Source organism: Lygodium microphyllum, chromosome 11 (assembly GCF_053477565.2).
Source record: "Lygodium microphyllum isolate KBCC chromosome 11, Lygodium_microphyllum_v1.1.10, whole genome shotgun sequence".
NCBI classification, from domain to species: Eukaryota; Viridiplantae; Streptophyta; class Polypodiopsida; order Schizaeales; family Lygodiaceae; genus Lygodium; species Lygodium microphyllum.
This window is the reverse complement of record NC_141145.1, coordinates 80,894,676-80,920,674: the sequence shown is the minus strand read 5'-3', so window position 1 is coordinate 80,920,674 and position 25,999 is coordinate 80,894,676.

The following is a 25,999-nucleotide window of genomic DNA, read 5'->3' as shown; positions in this document are numbered from 1 at the left end:
TCTAATTTTCATGAAAGGAGAGAGAGAGAGAGAGAGAGAGAGAGAGAGAGAGAGAGAGAGAGGTCTATATGTATGTGCATACATTTTTGTGCATATGGATATGCACATTGTCTTTGAGAGGAAGGAGTTAGTTTTGGTGATAGTATTGTCATTAATATGTTTATTCATACTTATGACTAAATGTCATCATTGAACTACCTCACTTTCTACCTTTTATACCCTTTACTTTTATAAACACTATCAACTTTATAATGATTCAACCATTTTCATCTTAGGAATTCAAAGTGGTTGTCTTTTAGCAAAATTAAAAAATCATTATGAATTACTATAATGAACCTTAGTTTATGATTATATTTTAGCTTAGGCTAAGTTCTATATCAAAGCTGAATTTAGTAGATAGAAGCTTATTATGAAAAAACTTATTCAGATGTCTGTATGAGCATGCTTAGCAAGCATATTATCACCATGTGTACTAGAAGTAAAGAATGCAAAAAAAAAAGAATAAAACAAAGGAAGCCTTTTCATATACTACTTACCACATGAAATAGAATGGTCAAAGTACATATTAGTGTACAAATCATATGCTCTTTGAGATATTTGAAGTGAACTAAGTAGGCATTATGTCCCCAACAAGGAGAACTGGTCCACCATGGATTGTGCGTTTTAGGCACTAAGTCCCCATCAAGGATTCCTTTTTTCCTACATGTTCCATGCAATGTCCTCATACAATGATGCAAAGAGACATGTTTACAAATTGAGATGTATCTAGGGGGAAAGAACACAAAATGAAGCTAATACTCTTGTGATTGGAAAGTGATAGCCTCACCTTAATGGATATGACCTCCTCCTCTCTCATCTCTATTAGGATATAATGTATCCAATGTTCTTTGAAAATGATTGCTACAACTCTTAATCCACAAACTCCTCCATCCTTCAAAGTGGTTGCTTTATGTAATGATTCCCATAACTACGATCTCTTTCCCCCTAATATTTTTTCTTGAGCCTAGTTGGACCATAGCAAGCCATTTTAGTTCACCATTTGTGTGTGTCTCCCTTCTCAAACCATCCCTAATCCCAATAGATAGCCCATCTCCCAACCTCTCTAGTTGGCCATCCCTAATCTGTAGAGAGAACTCATTTCCCTACCTTTCTAGCTACAAATATCTCTAGCTTCTTGGATGTTTTGAGTCCTACTTGCATAAATATCAAAACTTCTCCCATTTATATTTTTGCAATCTATACGTTCGATGTTACTTTATAAAACACCATCATGTTTACCACTTATAACTTTCCGTAGTGGCACCTTCTCCACTCTTTATGGATGTATGAAGGGTGTCACTTGAATTTGCAATGTTCTACATAAAGACTTTGCATCTTCCTTGAGATTCTAGCCTTTCACTAGCTAAGTCATCCTCAAATTTAGGACCCTCCCTTTTCTTCACTTAAGGCTTCCTTCAATGTGTTAGCCTTGTAATGTCTCTATTGTTACCTTCTTTTATTCTTTGCTGACCACTTTGGCCTATAGAATTAAACCAAACTCTCATACTTGAAAGATTATCTTTGATGGTGAGAAACCTACTATGCTAAAAAAGGCTAAGAAATGCCACTCCTGTACCAGAAAAAGAACAAAGTCTTTGCAACATCATGCATAAAACTTGCTCAAAACTTGTAGATATTGTGCACATAAACTCAAGCCATGGAGTAGGCACATCACAAGCCTTTTTGGTACATTAGATGGACACCCAAGGTAGAAACAAAACAAATGAGAATGTTTTGACTAAATTTTGTTAGCTTGAGGCATTCTTTGCAATGCATGTGCACAATTAGTATCCCTCTATGGTGTTACAAGTGTAGATATATTGGAAATGGAAGATGATGTCTATCTAGCTATAGGGAAAGTTAGATGAAGTAGAGTTTGCATGAGGCAATGGATATAAAACAAAGAGGTATCTTCTCTACACATATAGCACACATGATCCACTAGCAATGAGCTACTTAAGAGTATAAGACCCTACGTTGCCATTAGAAAGGAGCCAATATGAATTATTAAACCAAACAATATCCTCATGACACAGATTATGTAAACTCACCAATCTTTTCATAGAACTCATTTTTGGGTTCCCCATTTTTCCTTAAGTGCAAGGTATTTTTTAAATGAAATAGGTTCAAATATATTATTGGTTTAGTATACAAAGCATTCAATATGATGACATTATCCATATGTCATCTTTAATAGTTTTTACGTTGCATACTTCTATGTAGGTTTTGTTTTATATTCTCTAAGAGTTGTATTACAATCCATAACTTGTACATGCTTTAGAGAGTTTATTGATATGAGTGCTATTTTATAATGCCTTCTCACATATTATAACATTTAGATGTAAAACTATTTTGAAATTTTTATACCTCATTAATAATTTATTGACTATCTTGTTATAAGTATGCATGGGTGCATATGTCTATATGCATACATATCCTTAAGTGTTATATCTTTAGCATGCACACATATGCATATTTACTTGCATGGATGTGTGCACACATATGCACACATATTTACTTGCATGGATGTGTGCACACATGTGTATAGCTTGCACATTAATCCACCACTTGCAAATATGTATGAAAACATGCATCTAACTTGTTAAGGAAATTGCTAAGCTAAATATACATACCATAATAGAAAATTCAAAAGGACCTCGAAATCTATCTTAGTATTTAGCTTGTAATTCTCCTAGCTACTTCCAATGCACTATTGCATACATTTAAATATGGTTTTTTCTTTTGGTAATAGTTCCTACACCTTCATTGATTCTTTGAACTTAGCCTCTACTCTTACCTTGGCATGCCTTTGTGATTATGTCACCTTGTGTTGTCATTCGAAGTTTGATGCAAATCGAAGTTAGATTCAATATGGATTTGGAATGTATACCTTCAGTCAGGCTTTTCTATGTTGTTGGATCAAGGCTGGCTCCTTATTCCCTTTCATCAAATCACTCAGCATTACCTTGCACTAGCATTTTCCTAATTGGCGAGCTCTTGTGTCTTGATTTTTTTAGAAACAGAAGGGGGCGAAGCCCCCCTATTGTCCGTGTCCATGCAAGCAATGGAGGGGCTCTGTCCTACCTTTTTTTCCCCAAAAAATGGCTATTATCCTTGTCATTCTAGCTCTGTTGTCTTGATTTTTTTTTTAAAAGGGGGCCATTGTCTGCGTTTGCGAGGACAATGGGAGGGCTCTGCCCCCCTCTTCATTTCAAAAAAAATCAACCATTCCACAGGCTCTGCCCCCACTTTTCTTTTCCAAGAAAATGAGTAATTAGTAATCCTAATCAAAGATGGGATTCACCATCAAGGTCAGCCTCTCATGCAGAGCTTGGGTGGCACTAGTGATGTGGCCTTTATCCTTTCGGATCACTCATCACATTGCCTCGACCTATTATTTTGGGCTTAGGTGGCCTCAGCCCCCAGACCCTTTATTTCTTCCACTGGATGACCACCGATTTCTCCATGAGTTCCAAGACTTGTTGTCTATCCAAGAGACAAATTGGGTGTCTGAAACCCTTGTATTGGTGTCTCTTTTCACTGAATACTTGCCTCAATAGATGGTGTTGTGCCGAACATCATCCGAGGTGTAGCAAAGCCCCTTAGCTACTAGTCCAGTACTTTGCACTTTGATGTGCTATAATTCTACCCACCACAGGCAAACCATATACTATCTGTGTAACAGCTTTTAGTACTTCTAAGATAATATATTTGGCATGCTACACCTTTGCTCATCATGTGGCCACATAAAGTTTAAAGAGCTTTTGGGGACTTTCAATTTTTTTATTAACTTGGTGATAAGTTAGTGTAGCCTCTTGTACATGATGCATCCATTGTGGCAAGTTCTCCTTCAGCATAAGGAGGGATTTGATTAGTATAAAATTATGTGTGCATGCACGCACGCACGCACACACACACACACACACACACACACACAGAATCTATGTTTTTGAAAAATGTATCACATGCATTCTAAAATATGTGTTTCATATTGTGCTAGACTTCAAGATCCTAGTTGAGTTCTTTAATGCTTGATTTCCTTATTGGATTCTTAACCAACACATAATTTAGTTAGCATTATTGTGATCAAGATTACATAGTTTGGTCCCTCCTACTAGCTTAAGGCTAGTTTCTTAGACCAAAAGTTCTTCAAGTTTGCCTTATTTATCCAAAATCCAAGGGTATGCTTGTAGTTCGTAACAAATAGAGGTGGACGAAACAAATTAGCCTCATCCAACACATAATTTATTTCTAGCATTGTGAGTTATGTTATCTAAACCATTAGAGCTTCTAGTGAAGGAATGCACTAGGTGACGGCCTACACTTTATCTCTCACCTATCTGGCCTATTGGCACTAGTGGTCCATCAAGCATTCTTACTGTTGATCTATATTATGCTAGGTAGTAGGCCCCTTGAAGAAGTGATATATATCACCATGGATTAATACATAGTTGGTATAAACCTTGAGCCTATCCTAGCTTAGGTTGTGAGTCTAGGCTTTGACTTCTACATAGGACTTCAATCAAAGTCTAGATCTTTAACATAACCTAGTCTAATCTAATCCTAAACTCTATTTATAAACCTACCCTTGCCCTAGCATTTTCCTAAGCCTAAGTTTGATGTAGCATATGCCTAGAGTATGCTTTTTCTAACCTAGCATAAGTTTAGTCTTAGCATATATATATATATATATATCTATATATATATATATATGTGCTAGGCTTGGGTAGGTTAGGACCTATGCTACTTATTTCTCCTTCTTATGTTTGTCCTTTAAGGTTATGTTGCAAAAGAGAATAAACAAGTTTGCAAAGGCACCTTAATGAAGAAATGTAATGGTGCGCAAATCGGTCACAGAATGCTCACGTAGTGAATCCTTGAAGATCCCCAAGAACAATGAACTCTACTTTTTTGCACAAAAAACCATGTAAAAGCATGCACGACAAGAGGCAAGAGACAAATTGGGTTCAATCTCCCCCCATGCCTTGTGTGAGCGCTTCACAAAGCATGTATTTTATGTATATTTCCATCTTCATGCTCAATAATAGCCCAATTTACAAAAATATGACAAGCTTTTAGCTTTTGAGTTTGTTTTCTACAAAAATAGGAAAATAAAGCTAATGGACGGTGCCCATAGAGTCTGGCACGCCCAATCTCAATGTCCAAATAGAAATAACATATCCGGGTGCATAGGCGCATACAAAATAATAATCAATAATCAATGTCTCAATAGACATAACAAAATATAGGTGTGGCGCCTATCAAAATATAATCCAAAGGTCGAATACTCGCTAGACTCCAATGCTTTCCTCCGCCACTACTGCTATCTCTACACATCAACTGAAGCATTCACAATCGTTAGTAAAATAATACAATTAAACCGACAAAAGTGAATACCTAGCAGTCTTCATCTACATAAATAAATCAACTGGTTAGAAATAAATCCTAACCTTAATTTATTACGAGTGCGCACTCTAAACTCATAAACGTTTATTAACTTAATATGCATTTTGCGGAATCACCCGCTATGGAATCACCCACATACACACTAAATTAATGAAACGCCCGAAAAGGACAGGCGTCCCCATCAACTTCTCGCACAAAGAATCCTCTTTGTGTATGAGCCCCAGTCATCTAAGTTTACGGAATCCACCGTAAAACCTCACGAAATCCACCGTGGCACGGAATCCACCGTGGAATATGCCTCCTGGCATCATACCCCCGGGGTGGGATAGCAATTGACCTCAATTGCTATTAGCTCAATGTGGAGCTAACAGAGTGGGGAAAGCATTTAAGTCTCTAGCGTGCATCCATTGTGCTTCCTCTACAGGATGGTTCTTAAATTTTACTAGGTATCTAGAATACCTTCGGCCAGTTCTAGTGGTCATGTAATCAGTGTCTATGATGGCTTCTAGTTCAAGTATTTCAGTATCTTCCTCTAATAAATGTGGGTTTTCATAAACAGGGTAGATAGGTAATTGGCCTCTAAATGGTCTCAATAAACTAATGTGAAATGTATTATGAATTTTCCAATGAGATGGCAATTCTAACTTGAATGCATTATCATTAATCTTATGAATGATTCTAAATGGTCCATAAAATCTAGGAGCTAATTTGACAACTAGATGTCTATCTACACTTTGCAGTCTACGCTTTTCTATTCTAAGCCAAACATAATCATCAACTTTGAAATTCATGGCTTGTCTTTTCTTGTTGGCTTGTTTGGTATATGATTGTTGGGCTTTAGCAATCATATCCTTAACCTCATCAAAAATACTATTATGCATAGTAGCAATATCATCAGCACTTTGAATTCTATTAGACAAAGATGCAACAGGTGTAGATAATCTATATCCATAAATGACTTCAAAAGGTGCTTTCTTTGTAGATGTGTGCGGTGTATTGTTATATGCAAACTGTAATAAATGCAAATGAGTATCCCATGTCTGAGGTTTAGAGATAGTATATGCACGTAAAAGATCTAAAATGGTGCTATTTGTGGCTTCTGTTTGTCCATTTGTTTCTGGATGAAATGCAGATGAGAAATCAATCTTTGTGCCTAGATTTGCAAACAGTGTAATCCAAAAATTATTACAAAATCTAGAATCTCGATCTGAAATAATCACTTTTGGCAATCCATGGTTAGTAAAAACAGTTTTCAAAAATAACTGTGCTGCTTGTGATGCTGTTAAAGTTTTCTTACATGCAATGAAATATGCTTGCTTACTAAATCTATCTACAATTTTCCAAATCATGTCATGGTTAAATTTAGTATTTGGTAAACCAGTAATGAAATCCATAGAAATATGTTCCCAAGGTTTAGATGGAATAGACAAAGGCATTAATAATCCATACTGTTTACCATGATGTCTCTTTATTCTTTGACAAATCAAACATTCAAAAACGAAATTAGATACATCTGCATCCATATGCGGCCAATAAAAATCTTCAGTTAACATGCGTAATGTAGATATGATACCTCTATGACCTTGATATGGGGGACAATGAATTTCATTCAAAACAAAAGATCGGAATGGAATAGTAACACACAGTCTCTTTTCAAAAAACATAAATCCATCATTATATGACAATGAATCAACAGGAATAAAATTATTTTGAACTAATTTTTGCCAATCAGAATGAAAAGTAATATCTTGGTGATATGTGTCTTTCATAGCAATCAAAGAATCAAAAGATATGATAGAAATATTATGAATTGCAGGTCTTCTACTCAATGCATCAGCAAACAACTACATTTTCTTTTCCAGGTTGGTATTGAATGATAGGATGAAAACTTTGAATGAAGGAAGCCCATTTAATATGACAGTCAGAGATTTGGGGTTGGCTAAGTAGATATCTAATGCTTTGCTGGTCAGTCTTTATCATGAATTCTGAACCCATTAAATAGTGCTTCCACTGTTTTAATGCTTGTACAACTGCTAATAGTTCTTTGTCATAAGTGGAATATTTGAGCTCAGAGGGTTTCAGCTTAGAACTAGAATATGCTATTGGATGATTGTCTTGCATTAGTACGGCTCCTATTCCTGATCCACTAGCATCGGTCACAACTAGAAAGAATGGTCTGTTAAAGTCAGGCAGTTGTAGAACAGGGGTATTAGTTAATGCACGTTTCAGTAAATCAAAGGATTTCTGCTGAGTTTCAGTCCATTGATAAACAATTCCTTTCTTAAGAAGTTTGGTTAATGGTAAAGCAAGTAATGAAAAATTACGTACAAACTTCCTATAGAAACTAGCAAGACCAAGGAATGAGCGTAATTCATGTACATTTTTAGGAACAGGCCAATGCAATATTGCATCAATTTTCTTAGGATCAACTTTAATTCCTTCTTTTGATACAATATGACCTAAATACTCAATTTTCGTCTTAAAGAATTCACTCTTTTCAGGATTTGCAAACAATTGATTTTCTTTCGGTAATTGAAAAACTAATGATAAATGCTCATAATGCTATTTTTCACTTTGACTAAACACCAAAATATCATCAAAGAAAACAATCACACAATACTGATATTTCAGAAAGATACGGTTCATCATTCTACTGAAAGTAGCAGGTGCATTAGTTAATCCGAATGGCATGACTAAGAATTCGTAATGGCCAAACTGTGTTCTGAATGCGGTCTTAAATATGTCAGATCTATCTAGCCTCACCTGATGATATCCAGACTTAAGGTCAATTTTACTAAATATAGAAGATCCGTGCAGTTTGTCCATAAGGTCATCAACTCTAGGTATAGGATACCTATTCTTTACAGTGATCTTATTTAATGCTTTGCTGGAAGTCTGGGTACATTTGGATTTGCTTGTGGAATAGGCTTAGGATTTGGATTGACAGTGGATGGTAATGCAGGTGGTTTAGGCCAATTCTTGCGGAAAGATGGTGATGAGAAACGACCTGGATTAAACCTTCTAAAATTGGAATTGAATTGTTTAGATCCATAATTACCGTTGGCTTGGAATTGCTGTGGTCGTCTGTCTCTTCTGCGTAACTTATCTTCAGTGTCGTGAGCTAAGGAGATGGCGTCTTCAAGGGTAGCAGGCTTGAACATGTTCACTTCAGCGTAGTAATGTCCAAGGAGTCCAGACATATACTTCCGCTTATGTGTCGTCTCTGGTACGTCTTCAAGCATGCGTAGCTGTAGGAGTGCATTCCAAAAACGCTCTGTATACTGTGGAATAGGCTCACGATCTCGTTGTTGAAGTAAATCCCATTGCTTAATAGCCTTCTCATGAAATTGCGGTGGAAGGAAATTCTGCATGAACTTCTTCTTGAAATCTTCCCAAGTAGCAGGACATTCTATGCTCTTGCGGACTACAGTCCACCAAAGTGATGCTCTGTCTATCAGATGGTTAGTAACACACTTGATTTTATCTTTTTCTGGATAAGTTTCCTCATAGAAATAGTCATCAAACTGGCTAATGAATGATAAAACAGTCTTTCCTTCTCGTATGCCATTGAAAGTGCGAAATTTGAAACTTCATTTACTTATCTTGGATTCCTTGCGAATGGTTTGAGCTTCAAGAGTGGCGTCGATGGTACGTCGAATCAAATCTTCAGCTTGAGGTTCTTCTTTATCGGTGGATGCTCTTTGTAGTTTTGTCAATTGCGATTGCAATGCTTGCCTAGCCCTTCGCTCTTCTTCCAATTGCAGCATGATTAGATCCAGCTTTTGTTCCATGGTAGGCTCAGGTAAGTCGTCTTCAGCCATAGGATCATCCATATGTGGGGTAGTCATCCTGTAAAACTCAATAAACCTTTCTCACTCAAAATCAGGTTAGCGGGATGAGCGTAGCTCAAATTCGGGGTTACAAGGCTATGTATTTTTGGGTATTTCTTTCTCAATTTTCAGAAAATCTGTAATTTTTCTGTAGCTGTTTGCTGAAAGTACTTCAACGAACTTGTAGATAGGTAGAACACCTTGCCACGAACAACTTTCCAGTTCAGAGTTTTTGCATAGGAACAAGTCTTCTAGGAGTTTTAAGCACTAGTCAGTTCTGATTCCAATTGACTAGTCTGACTTGCAGAGTTGCAGACTTAGCAGACTTGCAGAGTTGTTGACTTGCTGAACTTAGGCCGATTTGCAGAACTTACAGGACTTGATTCCACTTGACTTGTAGAACTTGACTTTTGCAATGCAGGACTCGGAGTTTATCGACTTGTCTGCCCTGTGTGATTTGGTGAAAGCTTAATGACTTAAGCTTAAGTGATTAAGCTTAAGCTTAATAAGCTTAATGGAGGAGAAACAGGGTGGCGTCAATTTTCGTGGGGGGGGGGGCGTTTTTTTCTCGTGCGGAAAAATCGGAGGCATCCTCTTATACAACGATGAGGATTTATGGAATTTGAAGCTCCTAAGCTTAAGATTAAGCTTTGATATAGTAATTAACTTGATTATGAGGAGAGCTTATCTCTGTTTTCAACGACTTGATGAAGGAGATGAATACGTGGTCCTCCGCCTGCAGAGCCTCGTCCTTCGTGATCTGGCAGTAGAAACAGGGGTTCTTGATCGCCAGAAGTCTGCCTGTATCGACGGTTCGCGACGAGATTGACTGTAGAGCCCGTTTGTTCCTGGAGCTCCGCCTTCGCCCGAGATTGGTAGCGATTGGAAGCTCTTGATCTCTGCTCCGCTCTGATACCACTGGTGCACAGATCGGTCGCAGAATGCTCACGTAGTGAATCCCTGAAGGTCCCCAAGAACAATGAACTCTACCTTTTTGCACAAAAAACCATGTAAAAGCATGCACGACAAGAGGCAAGAGACAAATTGGGTTCAATCTCTCCCCATGCCTTGTGTGAGCGCTTCACAAAGCATGTATTTTATGTATATTTCCATCTTCATGCTCAATAATAGCCCAATTTACAAAAATATGACAAGCTTTTAGCTTTTGAGTTTGTTTTCTACAAAAATAGGAAAATAAAGCTAATGGACGGTGCCCATAGAGTCTGGCACGCCCAATCTCAATGTCCAAATAGAAATAACATATCCGGGCGCATAGGCGCATACAAAATAATAATCAATAATCAATGTCTCAATAGACATAACAAAATATAGGTGTGGCGCCTATCAAAATATAATCCAAAGGTCGAATACTCGCTAGACTCCAATGCTTTCCTCCGCCACTACTGTTATCTCTACACATCAACTGAAGCATTCACAATCGTTAGTAAAATAATACAATTAAACTGACAAAAGTGAATACCTAGCAGCCTTCAGCTACATAAATAAATCAACTGGTTAGAAATAAATCCTAACCTTAATTTATTACGAGTGCGCACTCTAAACTCATAAACGTTTATTAATTTAATATGCATTTTGCAGAATCACCCGCTATGGAATCACCCACGTACACACTAAATTAATGAAACGCTCGAAAATGACAGGCGTCCCCACCAACTTCTCGCACAAAGAATCCTCTTTGTGTATGAGCCCTGGTCATCTAAGTTTACGGAATCCACCGTAAAACCTCACGGAATCCACTGTGGCACGGAATCCACCGTGGAATATGCCTCCTGGCATCATACCCCCGGGGTGGGATAGCAATTGACCTCAATTGCTATTAGCTCAATGTGGAGCTAACAGAGTGGGGAAAGCATTTAAGTCTCTAGCGTGCATCCATTGTGCTTCCTCTACAAGATTGTTCTCAAATTTTACTAGGTATCTAGAATACCTTCGGCCAGTTCTAGTGGTCATGTAATCAGTGTCTATGATGGCTTCTGGTTCAAGTATTTCAGTCTCTTCCTCTAATAAAGGTGGGTTTTCATAAACAGGGTGGATAGGTAATTGGCCTCTAAATGGTCTCAATAAACTAATGTGAAATGTATTATGAATTTTCCAATGAGATGGCAATTCTAACTTGAATGCATTATCATTAATCTTATGAATGATTCTAAATGGTCCATAAAATCTAGGAGCTAATTTGACAACTAGATGTCTATCTACACTTTGCAGTCTACGCTTTTCTATTCTAAGCCAAACATAATCATCAACTTTGAAATTCATGGCTTGTCTTTTCTTGTTGGCTTGTTTGGTATATGATTGTTGGGCTTTAGCAATCATATCCTTAACCTCATCAAAAATACTATTATGCATAGTAGCAATATCATCAGCACTTTGAATTCTATTAGACAAAGATGCAACAGGTGTAGATAATCTATATCCATAAATGACTTCAAAAGGTGCTTTCTTTGTAGATGTGTGCGGTGTATTGTTATATGCAAACTGTAATAAATGCAAATGAGTATCCCATGTCTGAGGTTTAGAGATAGTATATGCACGTAAAAGATCTAAAATGGTGCTATTTGTGGCTTCTGTTTGTCCATTTGTTTCTGGATGAAATGCAGATGAGAAATCAATCTTTGTGCCTAGATTTGCAAACAGTGTAATCCAAAAATTATTACAAAATCTAGAATCTCGATCTGAAATAATCACTTTTGACAATCCATGGTTAGTAAAAACAGTTTTCAAAAATAACTGTGCTGCTTGTGATAGTAAAAACACCAAGTCAATGGTTAGTAAAAATCTAGAATCTCGATCTGAAATAATCTCTCCTGCAAGTACCTTCTCTCTCACAAAGTGGTAGTGCACCTCAATGTGTTTTGTCCTAGCATGGAACACTGGATTCCTAGCTAGCTGTATGTTGCTCATGTTGTCACAATGAATGACAACTCCACCATCTCCCTGCATATCCAAATCACCTAATAACTTTTGCAGCCATACCACCTCACATGCTACCATAGCAACACCTCTATACTCAGTCTTTGTACTCAATAAAGCAACTGTAGGTTGTTTTTTGCTGCTCCTTGTAACTATTATACTATACCAAGGGAAAACATGAATCCACTAGTAGATCTTCTATCTGACATGCTACTAGCCCAATCTGCGTCTGTGTATCCAAAGACATGTGCATCCTTACTATCCTCATAGAAAAGTCCATAACATAAAGTGGACTTCACATACCTCAATATACGTCTAACTACATCCAAATGAGGCTTTCTAGGCATCTGCATAAAGTGACTAACAATGTCAATAGCACAGCTTAAGTCTGACCTTGTGATAGTCATGTGAATCAAACTCCCTACTATCCTCCTGGACATAGTAGGGTCTTCTATCTCATCCCCAACATCAACACTCAGCTTCACATTTTTCTCCAATGGTACTAAAAGAGGCTTACATGATGTCTTATCATACTTGGATAACATATCCAAGCCATACTGCCTTTGGGATAGCCATATAGCATTATCATATCTGATCACCTCAATACCAAGAAAGTATCTCAGCTCACTCAAATCCTTCATCTTAAATTTCTTCTTCAAGAAGTCCTTAACTTCAATAATCCCATTGTCACTATCACCTGTAATAATCAAGTCATCCACATAAATGACTATGATGACCAAACCAACATCTCCCCTTCTCACATAAAGTGAGTGATCAGCATTGAAAATACAAAATCCAATATTGACAACATACTCTCCAATCTTGTTAGACCATGCTCTAGGTGCTTGCTTCAGCCCATAGAGCTGCTTCTTTAACATGCACACATATGTGGAATGCTCTAAATTCTCATAACCTGATGGCTACTCCATAAACACTTCTTGCAATTCATCATGCAAGAAGGCATTCTTAACATCCATTTACTGCAAACTCCAACCCTTGGCTAATGCCAAGGCAATCACTCATCTAACAATTGTCATCCTAGCAACTGGACTGAATGTCTCTTCATAATCTATGCCATATGTTTGAGCATAGCCTTTTACAACCAGCCTAGCCTTATACCTGCTAAGAGAACCATCTGCATTATGCTTGACTTTGCAAACCCACTTATAGCCAATAGCTTTCTTACCTTTAGGCAAGGGTACCAAATCCCAAGTCTTATTGGCTTCTAATGTAGACATCTCTTCATCCATTGTTGCATCCCAATGAGCATGACCAACAGCATCCTCAAAACAAGTGGGCTCAACATCCTCAACTAGTTTCACCACATAAGCATAATGGTGAGTTGCATAGCCTTCAAAACCAAATCTTTTAACAAGGTATCTGACCTTGCTAGACCTATGTACCATTGGATCACTCAATGGAGCCTTTACATTACTATGAGCTTTCTATACACCCGATGTCTTGTCTGAAGGAATACCAACAAGCTCATCATCCAAACTCTCTGAACTACTAGAATCTCCATCAAATCCCAAATGACTAGTAGATACATCATTACCATCTAGCATTGTCTTCTTTCCTTTGTCTTTGAATCAAGCTTCTTTGGCCTTTTTGCTCTAAAGAGTATCCAATAAAAATACTTTTTTCGGCCTTTGAATCAAGCTTCTTTCGTAGCTCATCTAGCACATGAACATATGCAACACATCCAAATACCTTCAAGTGTGATACATCGGGCTTCTTGCCAGTAAAGCATTCTTCGAGACTCATCCTATGAACTACAACTGTCGGAGTTATGTTCATAATGTAGACAGCAGTATGGACACCTTCAGACCAAATATGTTTTGGCATATTCTTTTTAACCATTAATGCCCATGCAACTTCTTCAATATGCTTATTTTTTATTTTTGCAACCCTATTTTGTTGTGGGGTATACTTGCAAGTAAATTACCTCTTTACCCCATGAGTCCTTAAGAAGCCACTCAACTCATTAGAGAGGTACTCTCCCCCTCCATCTGATCTCAGACACTTCACTTTCAAGCCTGTTTCTCTTTCAACAACTGCCTGAAGGATTTGAAGTGCTCAAATACATCACTCTTTTCCTTCATGAAATATACTCATAGATTCCTTGAACAGTCTCATCAATAAATGTGACAAAGTATTTGTTGCCACCAAGAGATACATTTTGTGTAGGCCCGCAAATATCTATATGCACTACATCCAATATATTTTTTCTCACTTCTCTGTCATGTGAGAAGGGTTGTCTTGCATTTTTACCAAACTGACATGCTTCACTGACTTTATGCAATTCTGCAACTCTAAAAGAAGGCAAGCCTGTAACCAATCCTCTGGACTACATTAATTTCATCCTTTGCACATTTGCATATCCAATACATTTATGCCATATTTCAATGTGTGCAACCACTCCTTTTCCTTTAGCATACATAGCTGCATCCGTTGCAAGAATTCCAACATCTAAAGTGAACATGCAGCCAACTCTACTTCCTTTTGCAACTAACGTGCACTTATCATTAAAGTCTTCTACAAAACAACCTTTTGCATTGAATCGAACCTGCCTCCCTTGCTCTACCATTTGGCCAACAAACACTAGATTCTTTATGATTGATGGCACATGTAATACATATATCAGACTCTTTGTCTGACCGTCATGCAAGGACAAGGAAACCTTTCCAATGTATAAAATTGGGTGGCATGAATCATCACCCATCTGCACATAACCTGGATTTTGTAAGTCCTACATCTCTCCAAACCATTCAGCATGATTGGTCATATTATTAGATACACCTAATCAACATACCATACATCATCATGTGTCCCCTTTCTTATAATTGCATTTATCATATGCTGCATAACAAACAAACACTCATTTTTGTGTTCATTGTGTCGTGAAGACGATGCATAGTTTCCTTGCTGCAATTTACCACTTTGAATATAATCCTTCTTAACATAGCAATGGGCTGCAATATGACCTATTTTGCCACAATAATGGCAAACAATAGCATAATTTCTAGAACCTCTATTCTTCCATCAACCTCTTTCTCTAGAGCTCCCCCTACCTCTAAAGTTTCCTCGGCCTCCTAAAACATGCATTTCATCAAATTGCTGATTGAACCTGTTTTGCTAGTTATCACCAACACTTCCTATACCACAGCCTCTCAAAGAGGATCTACCATGTCCCCTTTTCTTGAACTTGAGTAAAATGCTTGGACTTGTTCACCATTTCTTTCAAATGAGTCACCCTGCATATTGATCTCTTCGGTAATCATAAGAGAGACAAACTCATCAAAATCTAGAAATGGTTGTCATACGTATACTGAAGTAACAAATGATTTCCATGCTTTCTCATTATGAAGGCCAATCAAAGTGGATGAAACCATATCGTTATCATCAAGCATTGCATCAATCATTGCTAAAGCATCTCCAATGCTCCTCACATTCAAAACATACTCATTGATAGACATTTTTCCTTTCTTTAAGGTATTCAACTCTGGCTTGAGTTGAATCTTTTGTGCCTTTGTATTTACTGAAAACATGTTCTTAAAAATTGTCTAAGCTACATGAGGTTTCTGCATTCTTGATGTGTCCAAGTATAGTAATATCAATGACTACAAATAGCCAGTATATCACCTTTTTGTCTTTTGCATTCCATTCTTTCCATAACTTTAATTCATATGCACTCGGAGGGACACCTAGCTCTGGCTCCTTTTCTTCACTTGAAATAAACTCATAAAGGCCCTTTCTAATGAGAAAGTTCATCACGCGGAACTTCCATGAAGGGTAGTTGTTCTTGTCGAGCTTCTCCATAATAGGATTTTCACTGTCCACTGCCATTATCACGAAAAAAGATACAACACAGTAAGCATTTCTTCTGCAACCTTTCACAACAAGTACACAGCAACACACCAATCAACCTTTTTCACTAACTTCTCAATAGTACATGTAATCTGCAACCTGTTTGCAGATAAACCTTATGTTTTCTTCCTGCTAAATACCTCAAAAATTACAGATTTGAAATATGTAACATGTGCATCCACTTTCGGTCAACACAGCCAAAAACACAATGCCCAAAAAAACTGTGGGAATGCCCTAAAGGGCTCATCTGTAGAATATTCAATGCTTTTCTCGCATACCAAATCTTACAACAATCTGAGATTTTCACTCTACCCTGCTTCCAGTGCCTCCACATGCACTATCTAAGAGAAAGAGTGGAAGAATGGGAGAGCTTCTTACTAGTTGCTTGCTTGCTCAAACCTTGCTTCTTTTTCTTCACTTCATCCTTTCAAATTAGCCGCTCTTAGTGGCGTGGCTCTGATACCATGTCAAGAATCGTATGGTGGGAGGATTTGCTTGAGCTGCTGTACCAAACACATATTGTATGCATAAGAGGAAGCTCACTCAAGAACACAAGAAGAGAGATGGAGGCCAAAACGTTTTCTTGATGATTTCATATTCTTCTTCCACACACTATACAATGTACACAAAGTACAGATAAGATACAACATAAAGGAAAGTGGCCTACTAAGTCAAACAGTGCATAACAACCTACACTAATCGACCGGTGCTATATCTTTGCCAGTTGTAGGTAGGTGTAACAAATTAAATATAATAAGTGATAAGCCAGTGGCCATGTGAGCATCATTATGACCACCAATGTGCTAAGTGTAGATGTGCAAATCCATCTAGCTAGGCGGTCCATCATCAATGTCCGCACGTGTTGAGTTTGCCATCTCAACATCGTTCAACTTGGGAGGTCGAAAGATTTTCTTATATAAAGGAATCTCTAACACGGCCACATTGCCTCCTCTAGGAATCAATGTTTGTGATTTTCTATTCTTCATTGAGCCTATAGCACTGTGTTTTCTACTAGAAGATGCCATCTCAAAGATGTTGCCTGCACATGCATGTGACTTGATAAGATTGATGCTTTCAAAAACTCTACTCGTTTAAGAACAATGCAATGCATATGTATAGAATCAACTCAATCCAAAAGATGTGATATATGCATCAAAGACTTAATCAAAAGAACATGATAATAATTCTAGTTTAAGAAACTCCACATCATAGAAATAGAACACAATTCACCATTCAACATGATTACTTTCCATTTCCTTATAACTTCAAAGCCTGAGACTAATGCTATATAAGTGTCCCATTTTCTTAATATTTTTTCTTCAACATCTACTCTCCAAATATTTAGACATATACAATCACATTTTAATAGAGCTAGTCTACACTCCTTTTTTTCCACAATTACTTCTCTAACTATAGTATGAATATACTTGTTACTTGTATTGTTGTCAATTTTATTTTTTACTATGACGATATCATCTTTCTCCAAAACTAAGGAGGTACAGAGCCAAGTTGCCCTAACTCTAGTAATTTAGTGCATTGGAATAAATCTTTTGTCTCATAAGCTATACTTTTATTACCCTTAGAAATAGGAATAAACTTTTGTAGCAATGAGTGTGTAAAATCAGAGTGGAAGTTAGAGGGTGTGCACAAGAGGGAGAGAAGAGGTCACAAGTACAAGAACAAGTCTTGCTTATTCAGTTGCTTATGAAAAAACTTAGGTCACTCTCACTCAAAAATTGATGTAGACCCCTAGGCTATTTATATAGCCCCAGCTGGCTAGGATTAGGGTTTCCCTTTCCCCTCATGACCATTCACACTTGCCTGACCTTATCCACTCCTACATAAGGAGGGTTCATATGCCTATAATCTCAATACCCCCCTCAATGCCATGTGGCATTGGAATACAAAGCATAAGATAATTCCCCCTTAACCCAAATTGAATGCCTTTATAGAACAGGCTTACAAGGATGGTTATAAGCAAAAGGGATACATGACTTAGAAGAGTCGATCATCTATGGATTGGGAGGAAAAATTGGCCTCCAATTCCTTAAGTACTTCTGGAACACTAGAACACTTATTGGTGATATGCCCAATCTTTTTGCATTTATTGCCATATCATGAGCAACATTGCGCCTGTGGTGCTCCTTATCCTCTTGGAAAGTCAAAGGCTCCTTGGGCACTAGTGGTCTTTCTACACATTTGATGGTTATACGTGGCATCCACTTGTTAGGCACACTAGGCTAAGGATCTACCTTTCGAATAGTCATGTTTGGTTCTTGATTTCAATTGTGGGGGGCTTAGTCACTCCAACGTTGTTGATTCGAGACTTGGATTTTTGTTTAGATTTCCTCCCGTGCTTCTTCAGTTTTGATACAATTTGGCCTTTAGCTGATAGAGGCGGTTTTGGCACCCAAATCCATCAGTTTCCTACGTAATACCCTTGAGAACGTAGCAACACTTTGGATATCAATCGATGCATTGTGTTGGCTCTCCACCATCGATACCTTCATCCATAAGGCTTGGGCTTCTTTTGCAGTCTTCTATGATATTTGTAAGTCGAAAGCCTATCCTTGGCATTGTCTCTTGACCTTCTTGTTTTAAGCATGGCCTCACTCACTAGTTCTCTCTGTTCAACATGCCTTGTATCAACTCTTTCAACAAGTCCTTACTCTCATCACTAGGCTTGCTTGGTATGTCAGCATGTTCCTGCTTTCCCTCGAGGTATGATGAGGTCACCCTTACTAAAGGTTGTGATTATCCTCACACCCCATAGTGTCAAGTGTATCAAAGTGCATCTATCGTCAGGACTATCATGTCTAGTCATCCTCATAGTTGTAACTTGATGTTGTTGCATTCCGCTTTGACTAGATGCAGTCCGGATGCAACCTATACATCCTTATTGCCTTAAAAAACAATAGCAACATGAGCTTGCAAAACTCATAAAAGTAGTAAAGTAGCTAGGAATGTAATGATCAATCATATTGTGCATATGTACTACAATAGGGACTACCTATAGCTAGAGTGTCTAAGACCTAGTCACATGTGTATGAATTAGAGTCATTTTGTCCAAGCCCCTACCTACTACAAAGCATGTGTGTTAAGAAACATGGATCTTGAACTCAGTTTAGCTATGGAGGCTTGAACTCGTAAGCAAGAAACATGAAGAAGACTGATGATTAGATACAAACTTTTACTCAAGTGAATTAGGTTCCAAGATAGATTAGCTTGGACTCATAAACACAATCTTGAGTGGATAGAGTTACAGATTCTAAGTACAAAGTACAATAGCATTCATTCAAAAAAGGTGAACCAAGTACATGCTTTTATAGCTTTCCAACTTCTCCACTGTCCTCACTGTGCATATGGGATTCAGGATAGCTCTTCTTGGAGCCTACATCATTTGTCTATTTCTCAACACCCCCCCTCAAATGATGAGTCCCTACACTTGCTGGCTTTTGCCCCCCCTTCATGATAACATGGCCCGGAAGACTAGCTCATAGGCAGCCTAGTCAAGTTAAAGCTTGAGACTTTACATCTTGGCAAGGGTTGTACAAATCAAATCCACTAAGGAAAAGAAAGATCCACTATAAAAAAAAACATATGAAAGGTACAATGAAAGTTCTTCAAAACAATCTGTCAGAGTTGTTGATGGTAGCGGAAGCATATTCTCCTTCTTCTCCTTCTTCCATGTATTGGTTCTGGTGATGATCACTTTGCAATTGTTGGGCTCTCTTCTTGTGGAAACATTCACTGGCTACATGGCCAGTCTTACCACAATAGTGACATGTAATCCGATCCTTGTTGTTGTTGGTGAATCCTCGACCTCTTCCTTTAGGTCCAGCAGCTCCTCTAGTGTATAAGAGGTTTTCCCTTGGGCTAGTTTCTTTTACATCTTTGCTTTTAAACTTGCTTTCTTCATCAAGCAGTGAGTGCTCAATATCTTTGAGTGAGAGACTCGGAACATTACTTAGAGTGGACACAAGGTTCTCATATGGATCCTTGTTTACACTTGCAAGTAGTACGGCTATTGCTTCATCTTCCTCAATATTCTTTTTAAGAGATGCAAGCTGAGTTTTTAAACTCTTAAACTTATTAATATGTATGGTCATAGACGCACTGTCTTTGATATCTAGTTTATAAAACTGCATGAGAAGTTTTACCTTTGAATTCTTTGCTTGAGTACCAAACATTCTATCAAGTTCCTCCCAGGCGGTTCTAGCATTTCTAATGCCAGATATATGATGTAGCACATCATCACTTAATCCCCAGGCAATGATGCCTAGTGCCTTATTATTCATCTTCTTCCATTCTTTGGATTTGAACTGGTCTTCTTCAATGAACCCGTCTTCATCATCTTCCTTCTTGTTATCTGCATCATCTTCAAACAAGTCCCACAAGTCTTTCCGCATAAGATGGTACATGGTCTTCTCCTTCCAAGCATGGAAGCCTTCACCATTAAATTTTGCTATATGTTCTACTTCAGTCATTTTAGTAGGAGGTCTTACCACGAGAACTCTCGGGCAGTGTCTATCCCTTTACAAGAAGATTGAGATTTACAAGTGATTTGATAATTTTAAAACCATTACATAACTTGAGAATGTTCTTTGAAATTGGAATCAAAAGATGAGTTACTCTTGAGTAACTGAAATATTCAAGTGCCAAGAAGCACTATTTGAGTATCAATAGATACTATATCTTTGAAGATCTTGATATTTTGCTCGATGTTGCTAGGTAATCCTTGAACTTCCTTGGATCCTTCTAGATCTGTAGTAGGCTTCAGAGATAATTTCAGAGTGATCAAGGTCACTATTGATGATGCCAATAAGAAAAAGATAAGGTTGCCAAGCTTTCTAAGTTCTTGGCTATGGCTTCCACTGTTTAGGGTTTCAGACAGCCCTGGTTTTTTTGCTGTAGTAGGAGCTTGGCGCAACCATTCGAGCTGAAAATTGGATGGGGGATAGCCTATAGTATAGGCTTTAAATGCCCCATACAATCAGGGCGAATCACAGCCTCCAGACGTCGCGCAGGCTGTACGACTGCCACAGGGCGCAGCAGAGACAGCGAAGGCCGATTTCTGTAATGCTGGGCTCTGCGATGGACAATGTCCTGCTGTGATGCGATAGGGAGCTGCGCTGGGAGCAGAGGAAGAGTTTCTCAGTAGACACCTTAAGCTGAGATTGCCTGTATGATGAGATCTGAGAGCTCCACTGAGGATAGGTACAATCTGGCTATGGTGGCCAAGAAGAAGTGTGTGAAGATAGAGTAGGAGATGAACTCAACCAGTTATCTTGAGCTGGGGTTGAGCTATGATAAGCTAGAGAAGTTGGAGAAAGGGCTAAACTGAGCTCACCATAGCTCTGATACCATGTTAAGAAACATGGATCTTGAACTCAGTTTAGCTATGGAGGCTTGAACTCGTAAGCAAGAAACATGAAGAAGACTGATGATTAGATACAAACTTTTACTCAAGTGAATTAGGTTCCAAGATAGATTAGCTTGGACTCATAAACACAATCTTGAGTGGATAGAGTTACAGATTCTAAGTACAAAGTACAATAGCATTCATTCAAAAAAGGTGAACCAAGTACATGCTTTTATAGCTTTCCAACTTCTCCACTGTCCTCACTGTGCATATGGGATTCAGGATAGCTCTTCTTGGAGCCTACATCATTTGTCTATTTCTCAACAATGTGCTCTATCCCAGATACAAATATTGGATCTAGTAATCAAATAGAAACTCTTCCTATCATAGAGTCCCATAGTGGCCCTAGTAGCTTTACCTAACCAAGGACCAATTTCTCCAAGGGCATTGTAAAGGGAGCTCTTTCTCAACTGCCAAGATCCACAGACCGCTTTTTTCCTTCAAGCATTTCAAGCAAGCACTAATGGCTACCTCTCACATAGCCAACATGCTATCCCTCTCTACAAGTTTAGTGAGCTTACCTTGATGCCTAATTGAGTTGCTTCCTCTCTCAACAAGCACTCCGATAGCTCCACGATTCGTATTGCAAGCTCAAGCATCCTCAAGCCTCTTCCTCCAAGCTCCATCCTCCATAGCCACGTGTGAGACGAGAGAAGAGAAGAGCGGAGAAGAGAAGAGAAGAGAAGAGAACAAGAAGAAGAAGAAGAAGAAGAAGAAGAAGAAGAAGAAGAAGAAGAAGAAGAGAGGAGATGGTGGAGGGCTTCACCTCCTAGATCCCTCACCCTCACACACTCACTCCCTCACTCACTCACACTCCCTCCCTCAAGCACTCACAAGCAGGAGCCAAGATATGAAATGGGGGAGCTCCAATGGTTGGAGCTATGACTTCCCCTTTCTATTATACCCTGCAAACTGAAATAGACACTCAAAAGAATACTTCAATACCTCTGAAGGAATGCCTTGAGGGTGCCCAAATGGGCCGGGTAGGTGCTTGGGAAGCTGGGAGCTCGAAGGAGTCGGATATGGCTACTGCCAAGAGTGAGAACCAATGGTGTAGAGATTTGAATGAATGCTAAAGGAGTCAGAGACCAAGCTCGAATGCTCAAGAAACCATGCTCTAATACCAATTGAAAGGTAAGAAGGATCGAAGCTTGTACGGGAGAGCTATGGTAGGAGAGCAAGAGAGAGAGAGAGACTCACAATGTGGGAGAATTTAAAAAAAAGTGATGGTGATGGGTGCCCACTGCGTGCAGTGTGCAGGTGGCGTGGGTACTGTTAGTGTGGTGATATACAAGCAGCTAGACAAAGGCGCCTTTACCCCCAACAGCACCATAGTCAATCTCAAAGATAGATATGTCCACCCGCCATTCTCCAAGCAGGTCCAACACGATATTAAATTTCAAGGACAGAACCACCCCACACCATCCCCGCAACCACGTTCCAACCAATAGATATCAGTGCCATGGGACTGGCACTTACCTAAGAGGGGGATAATGTTAACCTTAGCACAAGAAGAAAGCAAAAAAAGTGAAAAAGTGCAAGTTGGGTCAACTAAAAGAGGTGGAGCAAGAAGGGAAACGATCGAAAGTGCAAGGGCAGCCTCAAAAGCTAAGTCAAAGGTAAAAGTGCATTTTTAAAATGCAAAGGCATCACCAAAATTTTGTAAAAGAGTGCCAGGCTCCCTCCTATGCAAATTGTAAAGGGTAGAAGGGCATGGGTAAAGAGAAAGAGCAACTAGAAGGGAATGGGAAAAGAGGACCTTGCCATGATGGCCGATCATGTAAAAAAGGGGATGGGTGCCCAAAGGGATGAGGGCTATGTATATAAACTCGAATTTGTGGACTGATTTACCTTAGTCCAGGACTGTTTTGCATAGTCCACAGGCAGCCACAAATAGTGTTGCATTAGCACTTTATGTTTATGCTTGGTTAGCATTGACATTTGATGCTCGATTGGTCCCGAATGGTCCCCAAATGTCAAGGGAATGTATGCCTATTGATTGGCCATCATTTGGAGCTGATTTAGTGGCATGAAATACTCAATTTTACATAGTAAATCACTAGTGTACACTCCAAGGTTGAAGCTTATTTAGTCACTTTATGCTTTGCCTATTGGTCACACGAGTGCTTTTCGGGTGTTTCATATGACTATTGGGATGCAAATGAATGTTGGAAAATGCTTTGGATGGTTTTCGAATGTATTTTGAGCCTTGCTTGAGCTACATATTGGTTGGCATTTACTTGACATTAGTCTACACTGGCATGCTTTGTGAGACAGAGGTTATACCTATGGTTTATTTATGACCCGTTGGTACATGCTTGATGCTTATGTTACCTACACATGGTAGTTACATTGTTTGGACTTGAATCCTATTGGAGCATCATTTGGGCTTGATTTTGGATATTCTGGAGCTTATTTTGGTCTTGCTTTGGCTCGTCAAAGATTGATTGGGATTGTCTTCATGACATTGGATGCTATCATTGGATACTTGAGCGCTCATATGCTCTGGATGTCTTACTAATGTATGATCTTGGATACTCCATCACTGGTGCTCTTACATACTTTGTTTGAGCTTATTTGCTTGACACTTATGGCTTTTGTGCTAGTGGGAGCATCTTTGTATGCTTATCAGACATTGAGCAATGCGGGTTATGCATATTGAGCTTTTGGATCTTTGAGACCAAGATCTCCTCATGGATGATGTATGGCTAATATACCTTGGTCTATATAGATGTACTTGGGTTGTTTAGCTTTGTATTCACTGAGAAAACACCGACTTGTGTCAGGTCTTGGCAGTGGTATGTACATTTTGCCATGTTGATTGGGGGTGTACCGACTTTACTCACGGACTTTGTTCAATATGCTTAGGTGTTGGCTCATGTCTGTTTGACTGTTACATGCTTGTTTATGCCCACTTGATGTTGGTTTTGCATTGACAATCAATGATCAACTTTGAATATTGGGTTTTGCCTACTATCAACTCTCATTGTACATTGATGTTATAAATTATAGTAAGCATATATCTTTGGACTGTGATGTATTTTTCATGCTGAATCATCCTGGTCTGATGTCCTTTTGATGGTACTTGGTAGCATCATTAAATACTTGTTTCTCACCATTTTACCTTGGTTTTGGTGGTTTTTTGGTCATTTTCTGCAGTTTATAATAAGTAATTTTGAGCTTTCTACACTGTTTCAACTTGCAGTATGGCATCTTCTTCCACTGACAGTGCTATCTTCAACATCACTAAGCTTGATGGTACAAGTTATGCCTATTGGAAGATCCAAGTTTAGTAGGTATTGGTGCAAAAATCAGAGATAAAGCCACAAAGGTTATGTGGAGAGCAGCATGAAACTATGACTCTAATGACAAATGGATGGAGCTTGATGAGTTATGCAAGTCCACCCTCATCTTGTCTCTCACTAAACATGTGCATTACAATGTGGTTGAGGAAGCATAGAGTGCTTGGCAGCTTTGGGATAAGATCAAGAACCTCTATGACAAGCAAAGTCTTGCAATTCAAATGTATTGGTTGAAATAGCTTATGGATCTTTGCATGAAAGAGAATGTAACCATGTCATCTCATCTGAGCCAATTTCATGCTATTCTTAAGAACTTGGTTTCGTAGGGCATTGATTTCAAAGAGGATATCACTCTGTTGTTCTTGCTTGGAACTTTTAATGAGTATTGGGATGTATTTTGCACTACCTTATGCGTTCTGCCACTATTCAGAAGCTATCTGATGTTGAGAGCCCTCTTCTGCAACAAGAAGGGATAAATCGTAAGAATTTGGATGCCTTTTGTATGTCTTAGGCTTTGACAGTTAAAGGCCGACATGATGGAAATGCAAATAATGACCGTGGTAACGGCTATGGACGGGATTCACAGAAATCTCAATCCAAGTTGTGTGGCAAGTCATGCAGTAAGTGTTGTGGGAGAAATGCAAATTTGACTTGTCATCATTGTGGAAAGAAAGGTCACGTAAGGCCACAGTGTCATAATTTGCACAATGAAAGGTGCAAAGACAAGGGGAAGGGGAAAGAGAAAGTGTAGGAAAAGTCTTCTGATCGCATCATAGTACCTGCTAATTCAAGTGTTAAAATTGAAGAGATCAATGTTATCCATCTACAGGATAGTGATGGGGATTATATCCTTGCAGCAGCTTCATCTAGTGCTTCACATATGTCAGAGATACACTCTATGTATGCACAGTGTTGGCTCTTAGACTCAGGTGCATCCTTTCATGTGACACCTTGCTGAGAGTGGTTCCATTCATATCATTCTATTTCGGGTTCTGTGCACTTGGGTAATGACACGTCTCTTGATATTGTTGGCATTAATGATGTTAGGCTACAATTTCCTTCTAGCAATAGTTTTGTTGTGGAAGATATATATCATGTACGTGCATTGACACACAGTCTCATGTTTGTTAGACAACTTGATGACACAGGATATCATGTATCTTTTGAAGACTCTACATGGAAGATTACTCGTAGAAGAC